We start from the raw sequence: 13,363 nt of genomic DNA, 5'->3' as shown, positions 1-13,363 counted from the left end.
AAATAAGTGCTCACTTTGGCCGCACATATGCTAAAACTGGAACAATACAGTGAAGACTGGCATGGTCCCTGTGCAAGAATACCATGCAAATTCGTGAAATGTCCCATTATTTTTACAAGGAATAAAACGTTTCAATCCATATGAGATGAGGGATGATAAATTTATTACGATAAAAATTTCACAATACAGTAGTCCCCCTTATCCACAGTTTCACTTTCCATGCTTTCAGTTACCGGTGGTCAATACCGGTACACGAATATTAAATGGAAAATTCCAGAAATAAACTATTTATACATTTTACTTATTTTTAAAGCATTCTTTTTGTTTAATATGTTTGTATTGATTTCAGAGAGGAAGGAAGAGGGAGAGAGAGATTGAAACATTAAGGATGAGAGAGAATCATTGATCGCCTGCCTTCTGCACACCCCTTACTGGGGGTCAAGCCCACAACCCAGGCATGTGCCCTTGATCAGAATTGAACCCAGGACCCTTGAGTCCACAGGGTGATGCTCTAGCCACTGAGCCAAACCGGCTAGAGCTATTCATACATTTTAAACTGCACACTCTTTTGCATAGCATGGTGAAATTTCTCATTGTCCTGCTCCTTCCCATTCAGGACATGAATCATCCCTTTGTCCAGAATATCCACTACCAGCCCATTAGTCATTTAGTAGCCAACTCGGTTATCAGACCCACTGTTGTACTATCCCAGTGCTTGTTTTCAAGCCACCCTTATTTTACTTAAAAATGCCCTCAAAGCACAAGAGTAATGACGCTGGCAATTCAAATATGTCGAAAAGAAGCCATAATGTGCTTCCTTTAAATGAAAGTAAGTATCTTATTACAGTGCAAGAAGATATTTTGGGAGGCCATATTCACATAACTTCTTTCACAGTGTATGGTTATAATTGTTCCATTTTATTATTAGTTGTTGTTGATCTCCTACTGTGCCTAATTGATAAGTTAAAATTTATCATAGATGTGCATTCAAAACATAATATATCCAGATTTAGTACTATGCATGGTTTCGGGCATCCCCGGGGGGGTCGTGGAATCTATCCCCTGCAGATAGAGAGGGATTACTGTCTATGTAAGTCAAGTCGTTACACTGTGCATCTTAAACTTATGCAGAGCTACATGTCAGTAAAACTCGGGGAAAATAAAGGAAATAATCATATTTTCATTCCTTTGTGAATATCTTCATAGATATAAATATGAAAATCCTAAAAATTCACTTAATAGAAAATTGCAATATAACTGTATTGGGAGAATGGAAGAAAAAGAAGACACAGTGTCAGCCAGAGAGAAAAAGCCTACCATTCTATAGATGGAAGTTAAAAAATAATGTCCTGAAGATAGAGCAATATAATAACATTATTTAGAAATATGAAGGTAAATGCCAGCAATAAGAGCTTAAAATGTTGAAAATAGTGTTTCTAGGGAGTAAGACTCAGGATTAAGGAATGGGGAGGCCAACGAAATGCTAGGTGTTATGAAGTCTTCTCATAAATTTGAATTTTGTAAGGATGTACATGTACTAGTTTGATAGAAAGTAAAAATTTAATTCAGGTGCATAAACTTAATGCTATATGCATAGCTGTGTATTGTGGAAAGAGCAAGAGCCTACCATGAGCAGATGTACAGTGAGGAGCAAAAGCAGATACAGACCCTGCCCTCTTGGAACCTCTCTTTAATCATAGCGTGCTGTCTGACCTCTGGGCTTACCTGCACAGAGCTGTCCCTGACCACTTGTCTGGCTAAAATGTGCTGACTCAATTACCAAGGTTCCTTTCTCACGTTCCTTGACTCCCTCCAGGCAACCAGGCCTCTTCTGGGTCCTACTGTCCTTTGTGCAAACCTCCATTGCAGCAATGACCTCATGTGGAACATGTGTATTTGCAGGCATATCTATCAGCTGGTCATGCAAGGACCTCATTTTACCGTGAGTCTGTTCCTAGCACAGTGTCTGCCTCTATGGCAAAGTTCTTGTAATATACAGTAATGTAACATAAGTAATGTAAGTACTTGTCATATAAAGGCATGCATGCATGGGTGGAAGGAAGGAAAGATAGGTGGGTGGGTGGATGGGTGGGTGGATTGATGGATGAATGAGTGCATAAGTGCATCCATAGAAGGCCAGGCTGTATTTTCTTGTTACCATATAAAAGAAAGATTAATATTGGTTGGATTAGTAGACTGGTTGGGAAGAAGACAAGGAAAGCAAGAAGTATCCAGGAAATTGATTGTACCACGCTGCTCGGGCTAGGCATACAGGCTGCACAGAGTGAGACACTAGCACAGTGGGAACTAATGTACTACATTATTGCTTCCACAATCCCACCACACAGTCCCAAAATATCTCAATGTGGCCCAAATGGTGCACACAAGAAGGCAGGAAGGAGGAAAGTGATAGAGAAAGGGGAGCTAGAGACCCCAAAGACACACTGTGCAGGCAGTGGCACTTGTCTGTGCTGTGACTTCCAGTGGGAAACTCAAATGCCTCAAGGGTGCTGCACCCAGCTAACAGCGACCCCACAGGAAGCAGCCAGTGAGGACGCGCCGTGTCTGGTACCACGGTCTTAATGAGCTGGTGGAACTCTTCTCAAGTCCAGCTTGTGGGTGCAATCAGCACAGCTTAAGCTAACACTTTGCATTCTTTCCACAAAGATCCCTCAGCAAGTGGACAAGATGCAGGAATCATTTGTGGTCCCCTCTTGCCCTCGCCCTCATCCAGCATAGCCATTTCCTAAATTAGAGACCTCATCTTCATAATCTGAGTCTAAAGGGCAAGGGGCATTTACCAAAGACTCAAAGGAAACTTCTAAAGCCCTACTGATTCCATTGTATTCCCACCAAAAGGATCCTTAGTAACTGAAAGTTAAATGAATTTCTCATACATTCACTCAACCGACGATAGCCGGTCAGCTTTGCAGCATGAGTTAAGGGCTCTGAAAACACCACACAGTCCCAAAATATCTCTACACTGGCCTGAAATTCTTTTTCACTTTATAACCATGCCTGAAATTCCACCAATTAGAAACTCATTTATAAGCCCCTCTTGTAAAATGTGCTAGAGTGATTAGCTTTATTTGATGCCGCTCCACAATCTAAAATTAGGACCAATGGTTGGGCCTAATAAAGAAAAATTGAGGGGCTTTAGTTTGACTGAAAAAGCCTCTTCTGTCAGTTCTTGCTTTTCATTCAGCAGTGGGACTGGCAACTCCCATGACAAACGAACACTTACGACAAAATTTTCTCCTTCTGAACAGCTCTAAAGGGTAGAAAGTTCTTCCTTGCTGTGGATTAAAATTTGCTTCCTGACACTCAGCAGTTTGCCCTCATTCTGCTCTCAACAACACGAAGGGAGTCTAATCACCATCCATCCCCTTGTCAGATATTCTAAGCCAGTCCTCCTCTCCCTTGGAGTTCCAGTGGTCCTTCCTCCATGTCTAACAGCTGGGCAGTATGTGTGCGTTGATTTGGTTAAATAAGGCAAGGCTCAGGATTCCAGAGGATGGCTTACAGTAGAATAGAAGTTGCAGGGTATCTGTGATATTTGATAACAGCCTGTAATCTCTGCTTCCCACTAACAAAGCACCCTGGCACACACATGGGTGTGTGTAGTCAAGCACGAGTTCATGTAGAGGGAAGTCAAATCAAAGAGAATGGCTCAAGAAGGTACAACACCTAGACTGGTTGGGTCTGGCAAGACATGTGCCAGGGCACAGGAGACCCTAAGGGTGTGGTCTGATGCCAAGCCAGAGGCTGTTTGCTCTCTATTTCTCCATGCAAGTTCTGTACTTGAAGGCCTAGGACCTAGCCTTCTGTCCTGGATCAGCCCCTACTTGGAGGATTTGAGTAAGCTTCTTAACTCCACTGAGTCTCTATTTCTTCATCCACTAAATCAGGACTTTTCTATCTGGCTCCCTGATAGAGTTTTGGGAGAATTCCATGAGGTGACAAATTTGAGAATGCTTTGAAGGCTATAAAGGAAAGCAGTGTGCAATGGCCAGGTCTGCGGATCATGGCTGACTTTTCTGTCTGGCTTGGGACAGCCCATGCTCAGCTGGGAATTATGGCCAGAAGGAGAGCCAACACCCTTCACAAAGTGAATTTCTGATTAAGGCAGGATCCAAAGGCTGAATGTTCTAGAAGCGTAATGATTAACTCATGACCACTTGAACCTTTTGGCAACAAAACAGCATCTAATGAAACTTTCTGTGTGGTTGTATCTCCTGACATGTTGTATGCAGCATGGATGTTGGGGTTGGTGCCACGGCATGGCCCATTGCTTAGAGATGCCTCGTTGGCCACATGGGTGTACAGACCACGCAGCCGCCCTAAGCAGATACATCTGTTTGGGTTACTCACCAGCCAATCCTAGAGCAGATCTTCACTTTCACAGACATTCGAGATATGGGATCCAGGGATGGAAGGGAATGTGGAGCTTCTCCTAGTGGAGAATGGAATCAGACACCTGGAGGGGAAAATTAAGTAACTTCATGAGTAGACTCTCCAAGGTGGCCTTGACTGAGATGTAGCCATTTGGTGACCTAATGCCTGGTAAAATAAAGACCGGGCAGTCAGGAGGCCTGGGTTCCTGCTTTTCCACTAAATGTGGGTACAACTGGGAGATTTTCCAGGCCTCACTGTTCTCACTTGTAACTAAGGAGCAGGTCTGGGTGATCGTTTTCTATGACTTTCATTTTTATCTTTGCATTCTACTGCCTCCACCCCAAACAGCGCTATCTCCAGGCATCCTTCAAATCTCAGCCTTACATTTGCTTTCTTGGGAAGGTCTTCCTCATTCCCCTAGACCCGTGGTCGGCAAACTGCGGCTTGCGAGCCACATGCGGCTCTTTGGCCCCTTGAGTGTGGCTCTTTCACAAAATACTGTCTTCTATGCATGGGCCACGAAGTTTCAATCGCACTGTACGTGCGGGCCCGCACATGGTATTTTGTGGAAGAGCCACACTCAAGGGGCCAAAGAGCTGCATGTGGCTCGCGAGCCGCAGTTTTCCGACCACTGCCCTAGACCAAGCTAAAGAGCCTGTCGGACACTGACACAGCACTGCTGGCCTCTCCATGAGGACTCTGTGGCACCCTACCTTTTTGTAGCTCAATGTGCCTGGCAATTAACTTGGTAAATTAAAATTTAAGAGAGAGAGAGAGAGAGAGAGAGAGAGCGCTCTTAGTAATGGTGAAATCACCAGCCCTCTCAGAATGCAGAGAAACTAAGAAAGAGCCCACTGCCCTAAGCAAAGAGTTTAATTGCTATGATTAACTGCAAATAACCACAAGCTCTTGGCAGCAAAGCATATCCCATCAGAAGTAAATTTGATGAAGAGAATGTGTGACATCCAAGTCTGGGCCTCAGAGGTCTTGTAGCTTTTATCTTGCCTCCTTTGGAGCCCTGAGACAGCCCTGTGAGCAAGCACAAGCTACCCTGCTGGACGTTGAGAACCCCCTTTGAGAAGAACCATGGTACCCCAGTCGACAGGTGGCCAATTCCTGGCCAATAGTCTGCTAACATCCAGACATATCAGCAAGACACCCTAGTCATGAAGTCGCCAACCAGCCAACCCACCAGGTGACCACAGACACATGAGAAAATCCAGCACAGACTGCCCCGTCAAACTGCAGAAGCACGGATTAATTAAATGCTTCTTATTTTAAACCACTACATTTTGTGGTGATTTGTTTTGCAGCAAAAGCTAACTGATAGGCCTTTCCCTCAGCCCTTTTTTGCTGAACTTTAGCAGATCAGACTCTTGGCAGGCGTCATAGGAGGCAAAGGCATGGACTAAGTTGTATTAGTTGAATTAGAAGCCCAATAGCCTTTTGAAGGGGACATAGCCCATTTCCTAATTCCTGCAGCACAAGCTTCTGTTAGGGAAATACATGGAGCACGTGATCAGTCGGGACAAATAATGGCTAACACACTTTTATAGTTCTTACTGCCTGCCAGACACTCTTCCAAGGACTTTATTTCTATTACCTCATTTAATTTCAAAGAAACCCTATAAAATGGGACCATTTTTTCTCCACTTTACAGATGAGGAAATTGAGATACACAGATGCTAAGTAATTCTCCCAGTCGCAGTGCTAGGAAGTGGTGAAGTTGGAATTTGGTATGAGGCAGGCCAACCTCCAGAGTCCTTGCTGTACTCGGACAAGTCCTCTGGCAAGGAAAGAGGACTGGGACCCCAAAGGGGATCTCCTGAGGAAAGGGTAGATGTAGATTCGTGACCCAGAATCCATGCTAGAGCCTATGGGGTTTCACAGGGACAAGGTGATTTTGGCACAGGATGTAGGAAGAACTGGAAATGCCTCAGGACCTAGGCATCTGGAGAGACAGAGGCTCAGCATGTGAGAATGAGGGGCCAAGTACAGAAAACTCCAAAAATGGTTTCGAGTACAGGAATCTCTACCCATCAGCAGGGTGCCAGGCAGGAAGTCACAGACAAAACAGGCCCTGTGGACCAGAATTCAGCAAAGACTCCAGCACCCACCCCCCCAATTAGCAGGCAGTGTCGCAAACAGATGGAGCTTTCAAATTTCACTCTCCTGCTTTGGGATAATCTGAAGATGGGGGGGCGGGGGTAACAAATAAGGAACCGTGCCTCCTAATAATAAGAGTAGGTGAGGTCTTAAGTGATAGATGAGAAAAATAAAAAAGAAGTGATCATATCTGCACCCAAAGTGAGTGAAATGGCTTAGTGGTTTCATAAGAATTTCTTAAATAGATCTGCACTGTTTGTGAAGCATTTTTGAAATATTTTATTTGCTTCTCACAACAACCTGCAAGGTGGGTAGCACAGGTATCGCTGTCTCTGTTTTTCAGATGCTGGGACTGCAGCTCAGGGGAAGGGCCTTGCCCACGGTCATGGAGCTAGGGGAGGCACAACCAAGATGCCAACACAGGGCTTTGTCCTCCTGGCCTAGAATTCTGCTCCACCGGGCCCAGGACTCTTCTCTACACACAGTAAAAGTTCTGTAACAATTCAAGAGATGGCATAATTCAGAACAGGAAGCCAAGGGAATGCACATTGGTGACTCGTTCTCAAAAGAGTAGCCCCAGACCCTAAAGAAGCCAAAATAAGGTCAGTCTGTCCCCCACACAGACCTTCAAGGAAGAGGGCAGGGGCTTGGGCTTGAATCTATTCATTCCAGCAAATCTGTTTTGCAAACAAATGGTTATTTGAAAAGTTGCTGATGAATTCCATCCAGTTCTTTTTTTAGCAACAAGTTGCTTGAGGCTGATCTGCAAAATAGTCTGCTACTGAACGTAATCCATTTTACCCAAACTGTTTTATGTGTTACACAAATCATGGCTATTTTTTTTTACATGTTTGCTTGTTTATTAGCTTACAAGCAGAGGCTGTTCTAGAGCAGCAGCCCCAGCTCCTGTCCCCAGCACCTGCCCACTCTGGGCCAAGTCCCAGCTGTGGTTATGGCTCTGATGGCAAACACGACCTTCCATTGCTCACTACTGAGTAACTAGGAAGAGATACAAGCATGAAGAGGACCCCCTGCAGCAGAAGTCAGCTCCCTGGAAATAGGTTTTTATTGGGTGTGGCATAGAGAAATCGCTGAAATGGGAGGAATTATCACTTTGAGTCGTCTTTGGATAACAAATTGCTGAGGCCTAAATATCCACAGATTATTCTATCTGAGTTTATCTTGTTGCGACAGTTTCGCATGCTGTAATCAATCACTCTGCGTATCCATAAAACAGCTTGATAGTACACATGTATTCTTCTCAAAATAAAGTTGTAGCATTTACACATAATAACTTATTGGGCTGCAGGCTTTGTCTGACGTATGCTCAATATCATTTGACGTTTTATTGGATCCCACACAAACTTTTGCCTAATATAGTCGTTCTACAGGGAAAAGTTAATTGAAGCCTTGGCTATAATAAAGAAAGTTAGAAAGAAAGAGAAGTAACTGAGGCAACCTGCTCTGGGGATGAAGAGAGGCCTAGGTGGGAAGAGCCTGGGGGGAGTCTGATGTCACCCCTCGCTGCCTTGGGCTGCAGGATAGGTCGGTTCAGCTCTCCAGGCCTCAGCTGCCAGCTGTAGATCACTTAGCATTACCAAGCGTTGCATGTAAATTACACAAAGGGTGTGGGAGAGATGAAGGAGGACAGAGAGCTCCTGGGAGGGCTCCTGGGCAGGAATGAGGCAGAACTGGCCAGTTTGTCAGGAAATACAAAGGCCACTTCCACTGCATTCATGGAGGGTTGGGTGAAGTCAAAATAGTGTGCAAATAAGTTTGACGCTTTCTCTATTGACTGTCATTCTTACAAAAGCCTGTATAAATGTTATTTGTTGACTTATTTTCTCTATCTCCTACCACACCCCAGACCAGAGGTCCTCAAACTTTTTAAACAGGGGGCCAGTTCACTGTTCCTCAGACCGTTGGAGGGCCGGACTATAGTTTAAAAGAAAAACTATGAACAAATTCCTATGCACACTGCACATATCTTATTTTGAAGTAAAAAAACAAAACGGGAACAAATGCAATATTTGTATTTGCATGTGGCCCGCGGGCCGTAGTTTGAGGATCCCTGCCCCAGACTATCAGTTCCATGAGGCAGAGACTTGGCTATGGGGTACACTAGGGCATCTGCAGTGGAGGCACTCAGTAAGCAACTGATGAATGAAGGAAAGATAGATGAGTGAAAGAGTAAATTAGGCCTGAAATACACTGTCTGGCACTTTCAGAAAACTGTCACAGGTATCCTGCTCTGAGCAGCCCCTCTGGCCAAAGCCCTCTGCTCTTTCTTCTTCCACCTCCCTCTAACCTTGCCTGTGCTGTGCCCATGCCCTCTGCAGCAGAACCAAGCCAGAAACAGCACGGACAGAAGGTCATGCTGCTCACTGTGGGTGACATCAGGGTCCCTCTACTCTCTACCCTGATCAGAGGGCATGTGGGATGTGGAAACCACTTCGGGGCACACTCTAAGAAGCCCTGGAAACTAGGATGTACCATATTAATAATGCTTTTCATGTTGCAGAAGTGCTCCATGGATTAGGTGAAATGTAGAACTGTGCTAGTCGTCCTCAGAGCATCAAAATCATCTGTGAGACTTTATCAACTGGACACCCAGAGCTCTACTTTTGGAAATTGGGACTGAGGAGGTTTACGATGGAGCCTGGACAGTTGCAGTTTCTACAATTTCACAGCTGATCTTGATATGCTCTGAAAAATCAGAACAGCAGGACCAGGCAATGGCTGACATCCTTTCCTTCTTCAATTCCAAGTGTGTAGGGAGATAAATGGTGATGGAAGAAGACTTGACTTGGGGTGGTGAACACACAATGCAATACACAGATGATTCTTCTCCTACCTACATGATGAAACCTATGTGATTTCATTAACCAATGTCACCCCCAATAAATTCAATAAAAAAGGAAAACTGCATTTTTTAAGTATTCTTTTGGGAGGTGGTGGTGGAAATTAATGTGGTTTTCTAAAACCCCAGAAAGTCTTATACAAAACAAGTGACTAAAATAGTGCGAGTTAATCATCTGGTCCCTCTAGTCTTCACTGTCCACTGAGCATGCCATGGTCACTCCCTGCCCCTGTCCTCACTTATGGAATTCTTCAACCACCTACATTGCCCTTTGGGTCCTCAACATCCTCTCCAAATCACAGCCATTTGTTTGTGGAAATGATTGGCTATGGTTAATCATGTGAAAAGCAGCTAACATTAGGACAAAGAACCTGCCTCCACACTGTCTTGCTGAAACCATTGATATTCGCCTTGGGATGCTCCACTCACATCCACTCATCCCTCATTGAACAAACATATTTGACCCCTTCCTACCAGGAACTGTGCTAGGTGCTAAGTATGGAACAGTGAACAAACAGATATGGGGACACCATCCTTGCTTTGTGTTTAAGCCTCATTGCTTAAGAGTTATTTGCAGTCTCCAGCTTAGTGCTTTAGGAAGTCGATGGTGGAGACAGCTCCCAGGAGTTTAAGACACAACTCTCATGAAAAATCACAGACATTATCCCAATGATTATCCATTCAATCATCCAAGGTTTTGTTCTCATGCCCTAGTTGGGAAATAAGAGGCTAAGATTTCATATGACTCTCTCTAGGTGGGGCTACTCTGTCCCTGGCAAAATATACAGGCACATCTCGTGTTATTGTGCCTCACTTTATTATGCTTCACAGACGCTACATTTACTTATTTATTTATTTATTTATTTACAAACTGAAAGCAAGACTCTCCACCAGAAAAAAAGATTATGACTCACTTTGTGTGATACTCACTTTATTGCTGTGATTTGGAATGAAACCCGCAATATCTCTGAGGTATGTCTGTACACATAAGCAAGTTGAATTTAACCATAAACTTGAGAATATTTGCCTTGAATATGGACCTAGTGCCTCTGCTCCTGTGTCCAGGCTGGCTGGCTATACCTTGCTGATACAGAACTGCAGATCTTCACAAGGCCACGTGTCTGCCCGGTTACCACGGCTGTGAGGTGAAGAGGGGCCGGGAGCATGCTGAACACAGGCATAAGCAAATCAGCCTGGTGAATCCATGCTACCGAGATCACCATGGTGTTAAAGGTCAGAATTTTTCCCTCTTCCAGGCCAGGCCGTGTCCCTTGCACAAAGCAGTTGGAACGGTTTGCGTTGGCCTGGGCCAGCCTGGGTAACCGAGTTACAAGCACAGACTCAGGCACTGGGGACATTTCCCATGACACTCCACACTTATCTACAGCCACAGGGCTCTAAGCTTTGCTCTCATCCTTCTCTGCACAGGCCATTCTGTCTTTCTAGAACAGTGGTTCTCAACCTTGGGTGCACATTAGAATCACCTGGGAATCTTTTTAAAATCCTGATTTCTGGGCCCCATCCTCCGGAAATTCTGTTTCTTTGTGACTAATGTTGTGGCCCCACCCCATAACAAAGAATCAGAATTTCCGGAGGACGGGGCCCAGAAATCAGGATTTTAAAAAGATTACCAGGTGATTCTAATGTGCAGCCAAGGTTGAGAACCACTGCTCTAGAATGATCTGAACAGCTCCAGGGTGGCTCTGGACCTGGGAAATGGTCCAGGTGAGGAGGGATTAATCACCGCACAACATGCAGGCTTCTCACGTCCCAATTCCTACTTCCAGCAAGTCCCTCCTTTCCTAGCCAGGACTTCTGCTATGTTCAGGGTAGACCTACCTGCCCCATTGCACATACCCTCTCCCTTTAGTTAATCTAAAGCCAGCCTAGGATTTTCAGAAGGAGCCCTTATTAGGAAACCCAGGGAGCACAAAGAAGAGAAATACATGCCTGCAATAATGCTCCATATTTGTATAGCACTTTGCAGTTTGCAGAGCACTCGCACATTCATTACCTCATTTACCCAGCAGGAATTCCTTCTCGTAACTTAAGTAAAGCCTAGCCAGAGATTAGCACCAGCTCTGCTAGGAGTGTCTTCCATCCCTGCCTGGCCATCATTCCCCAAATCCAACCCCAACATCGGGGCAACACTGCCAGCCTTCTTGGGGCCTGATGGTCTCCAAAAGTCTAATTTCTGGTCCCAGGTCTGAGTCTGACTACCTCCTAGAGGTCATTTCTAGAAGCATTTTCATTAGCTAGTTGCTAAGTGGGATCCTAACCACTGAGGAAAGAGAAGTCTCTTGTATCCAGGACAGCACTAGGTTTGGTCTCTCACAACTTACTTGTGGAGAACATTAACACCTAACATTTACTGAGCACTTGCTGAGTGGCAGGCATTGCTTTTCATGTATATGAACTCACTTCTTTCTCACAGAAATCATCAGGCAGACAGTATCATCCCCACTTTACAGATAAGAGAGGCTCAGTAAACACAAGTCATATTGCATGTTGTAGACATAATCAAGGGATTGGAGGAAATACAGGACAATTGAGACTACAGTGTCCTTCATTCAGTCATTCCTTTATGAATACATGCATTCAAAATGCTTTTCCCAAGCTCCTACTGTATGGCTGACTGGCCACAGGGACCTAACAGTCATTCAGGTGTGTCTCTGCCCTCGGGAACACACTGGCTGGCTGGTTCCTGTTGGCCTTATCACAGAGCCCACACCTGGTCTAGGGGCCAGAAAACATTGCTCAGAGGACCTGACATTCATGAGGAGGGGTATAGGTTACCCCAAGTTGACAGAGCAGCAGACACAAAGGTTTGGAGATAAAAGAGAGCATGGTCAAGCAAGGTAGAGTGAGGTGTATGCTGAGTTCAAGGGTGAAAGCTTTACCCTGAATTTGCTAAAGCACTAGTGATAGGTTTGAAGCAGAGAAGTGATATGAGAGGGATTTCCCCCTGAAGTTACTGTTTAAATGAAGTCCCTGCTTATCATCTTGTTGTCCTGTAGTTGCCTCTCTCCAGTAAAAGTGAGTTCAGGTTGGGGGCACTCAGGAAATAAGGCTCTCTGACCATGGGTGCTAATTAGCTCATTTTGCCACCTTCTATCGAGTAAAAGGGAAGGTGATTTTCTCCATCCTCCATCTTGTGCTGTCCTTGACTCGAGGAAGCTGAGGCTCTTTTGGTGCAAAAGTCAACAGCACATTCCAGGCACATGTCTCTGAGTTATTTCCAACTTCCGTTTCTTCTGGATTTACCTTTAAAATAGTCACCTGCTGCTCACATATGCTGTCAGAGTTCGCAAATTGTCCGCCACTGGCTAATGCCCCATTTGTTAGGCATTAAAGAGCACAGTGGCTCTGTGCTCAGCCTTAGGCTGTCCCCCTCTTCAGAGCAAAGATCTGCTTTGTTTCCACAGATCAGAGGGGCCTGAGAAACTGAGTTCTGACCAACCTGTACTACGATTAAGGCATAAGACACTAAGACAATGAGCACTGCCTTCTTTGGGACAGGGAGCCCTTACACCTGGACCTGCACAGCCTGGAAGACCTGGAGAGTGCTGACACCCAACCACAATCCTGTGAGGCAGGTGTGTGAGCTGCTTTCAACAGATCCCGAAAGGGGTCCACAGTGCCTCCAAAGGTGAAGGAGCCTGATTTGCACCCACTGACCCTGTTGTAACCCTCTGAGCCCAGGGAAGCCCTCCCCACTGCTGGTCTACCCAGTCACATCCAGTTGACCCAACTAGTGCAAACACGGCAATAATTTATTTCAGTTCAAAGAAATGCAAATTGGGTTAATATCCCTTTCTCTGAACCATCACATATTCAATGTAAACTAATTCATTTCCACAGCAGTGAATTTTTCTAGAAACAAATGATACTCTGTTCTGCACAATTCAAACTAGCACATTTTTTAATGCAACAAATATTTATAAACCACCCCTTCCCTCCCCTCTTCCCTCCTTCCTAAAAATACCCATTGCAGCACCATCT

This window comes from Myotis nattereri (genome assembly GCF_964212035.1).
Source record: "Myotis nattereri genome assembly, chromosome: 8".
Taxonomy (NCBI): domain Eukaryota; kingdom Metazoa; phylum Chordata; class Mammalia; order Chiroptera; family Vespertilionidae; genus Myotis; species Myotis nattereri.
This window is presented reverse-complemented; position numbering follows the sequence as displayed.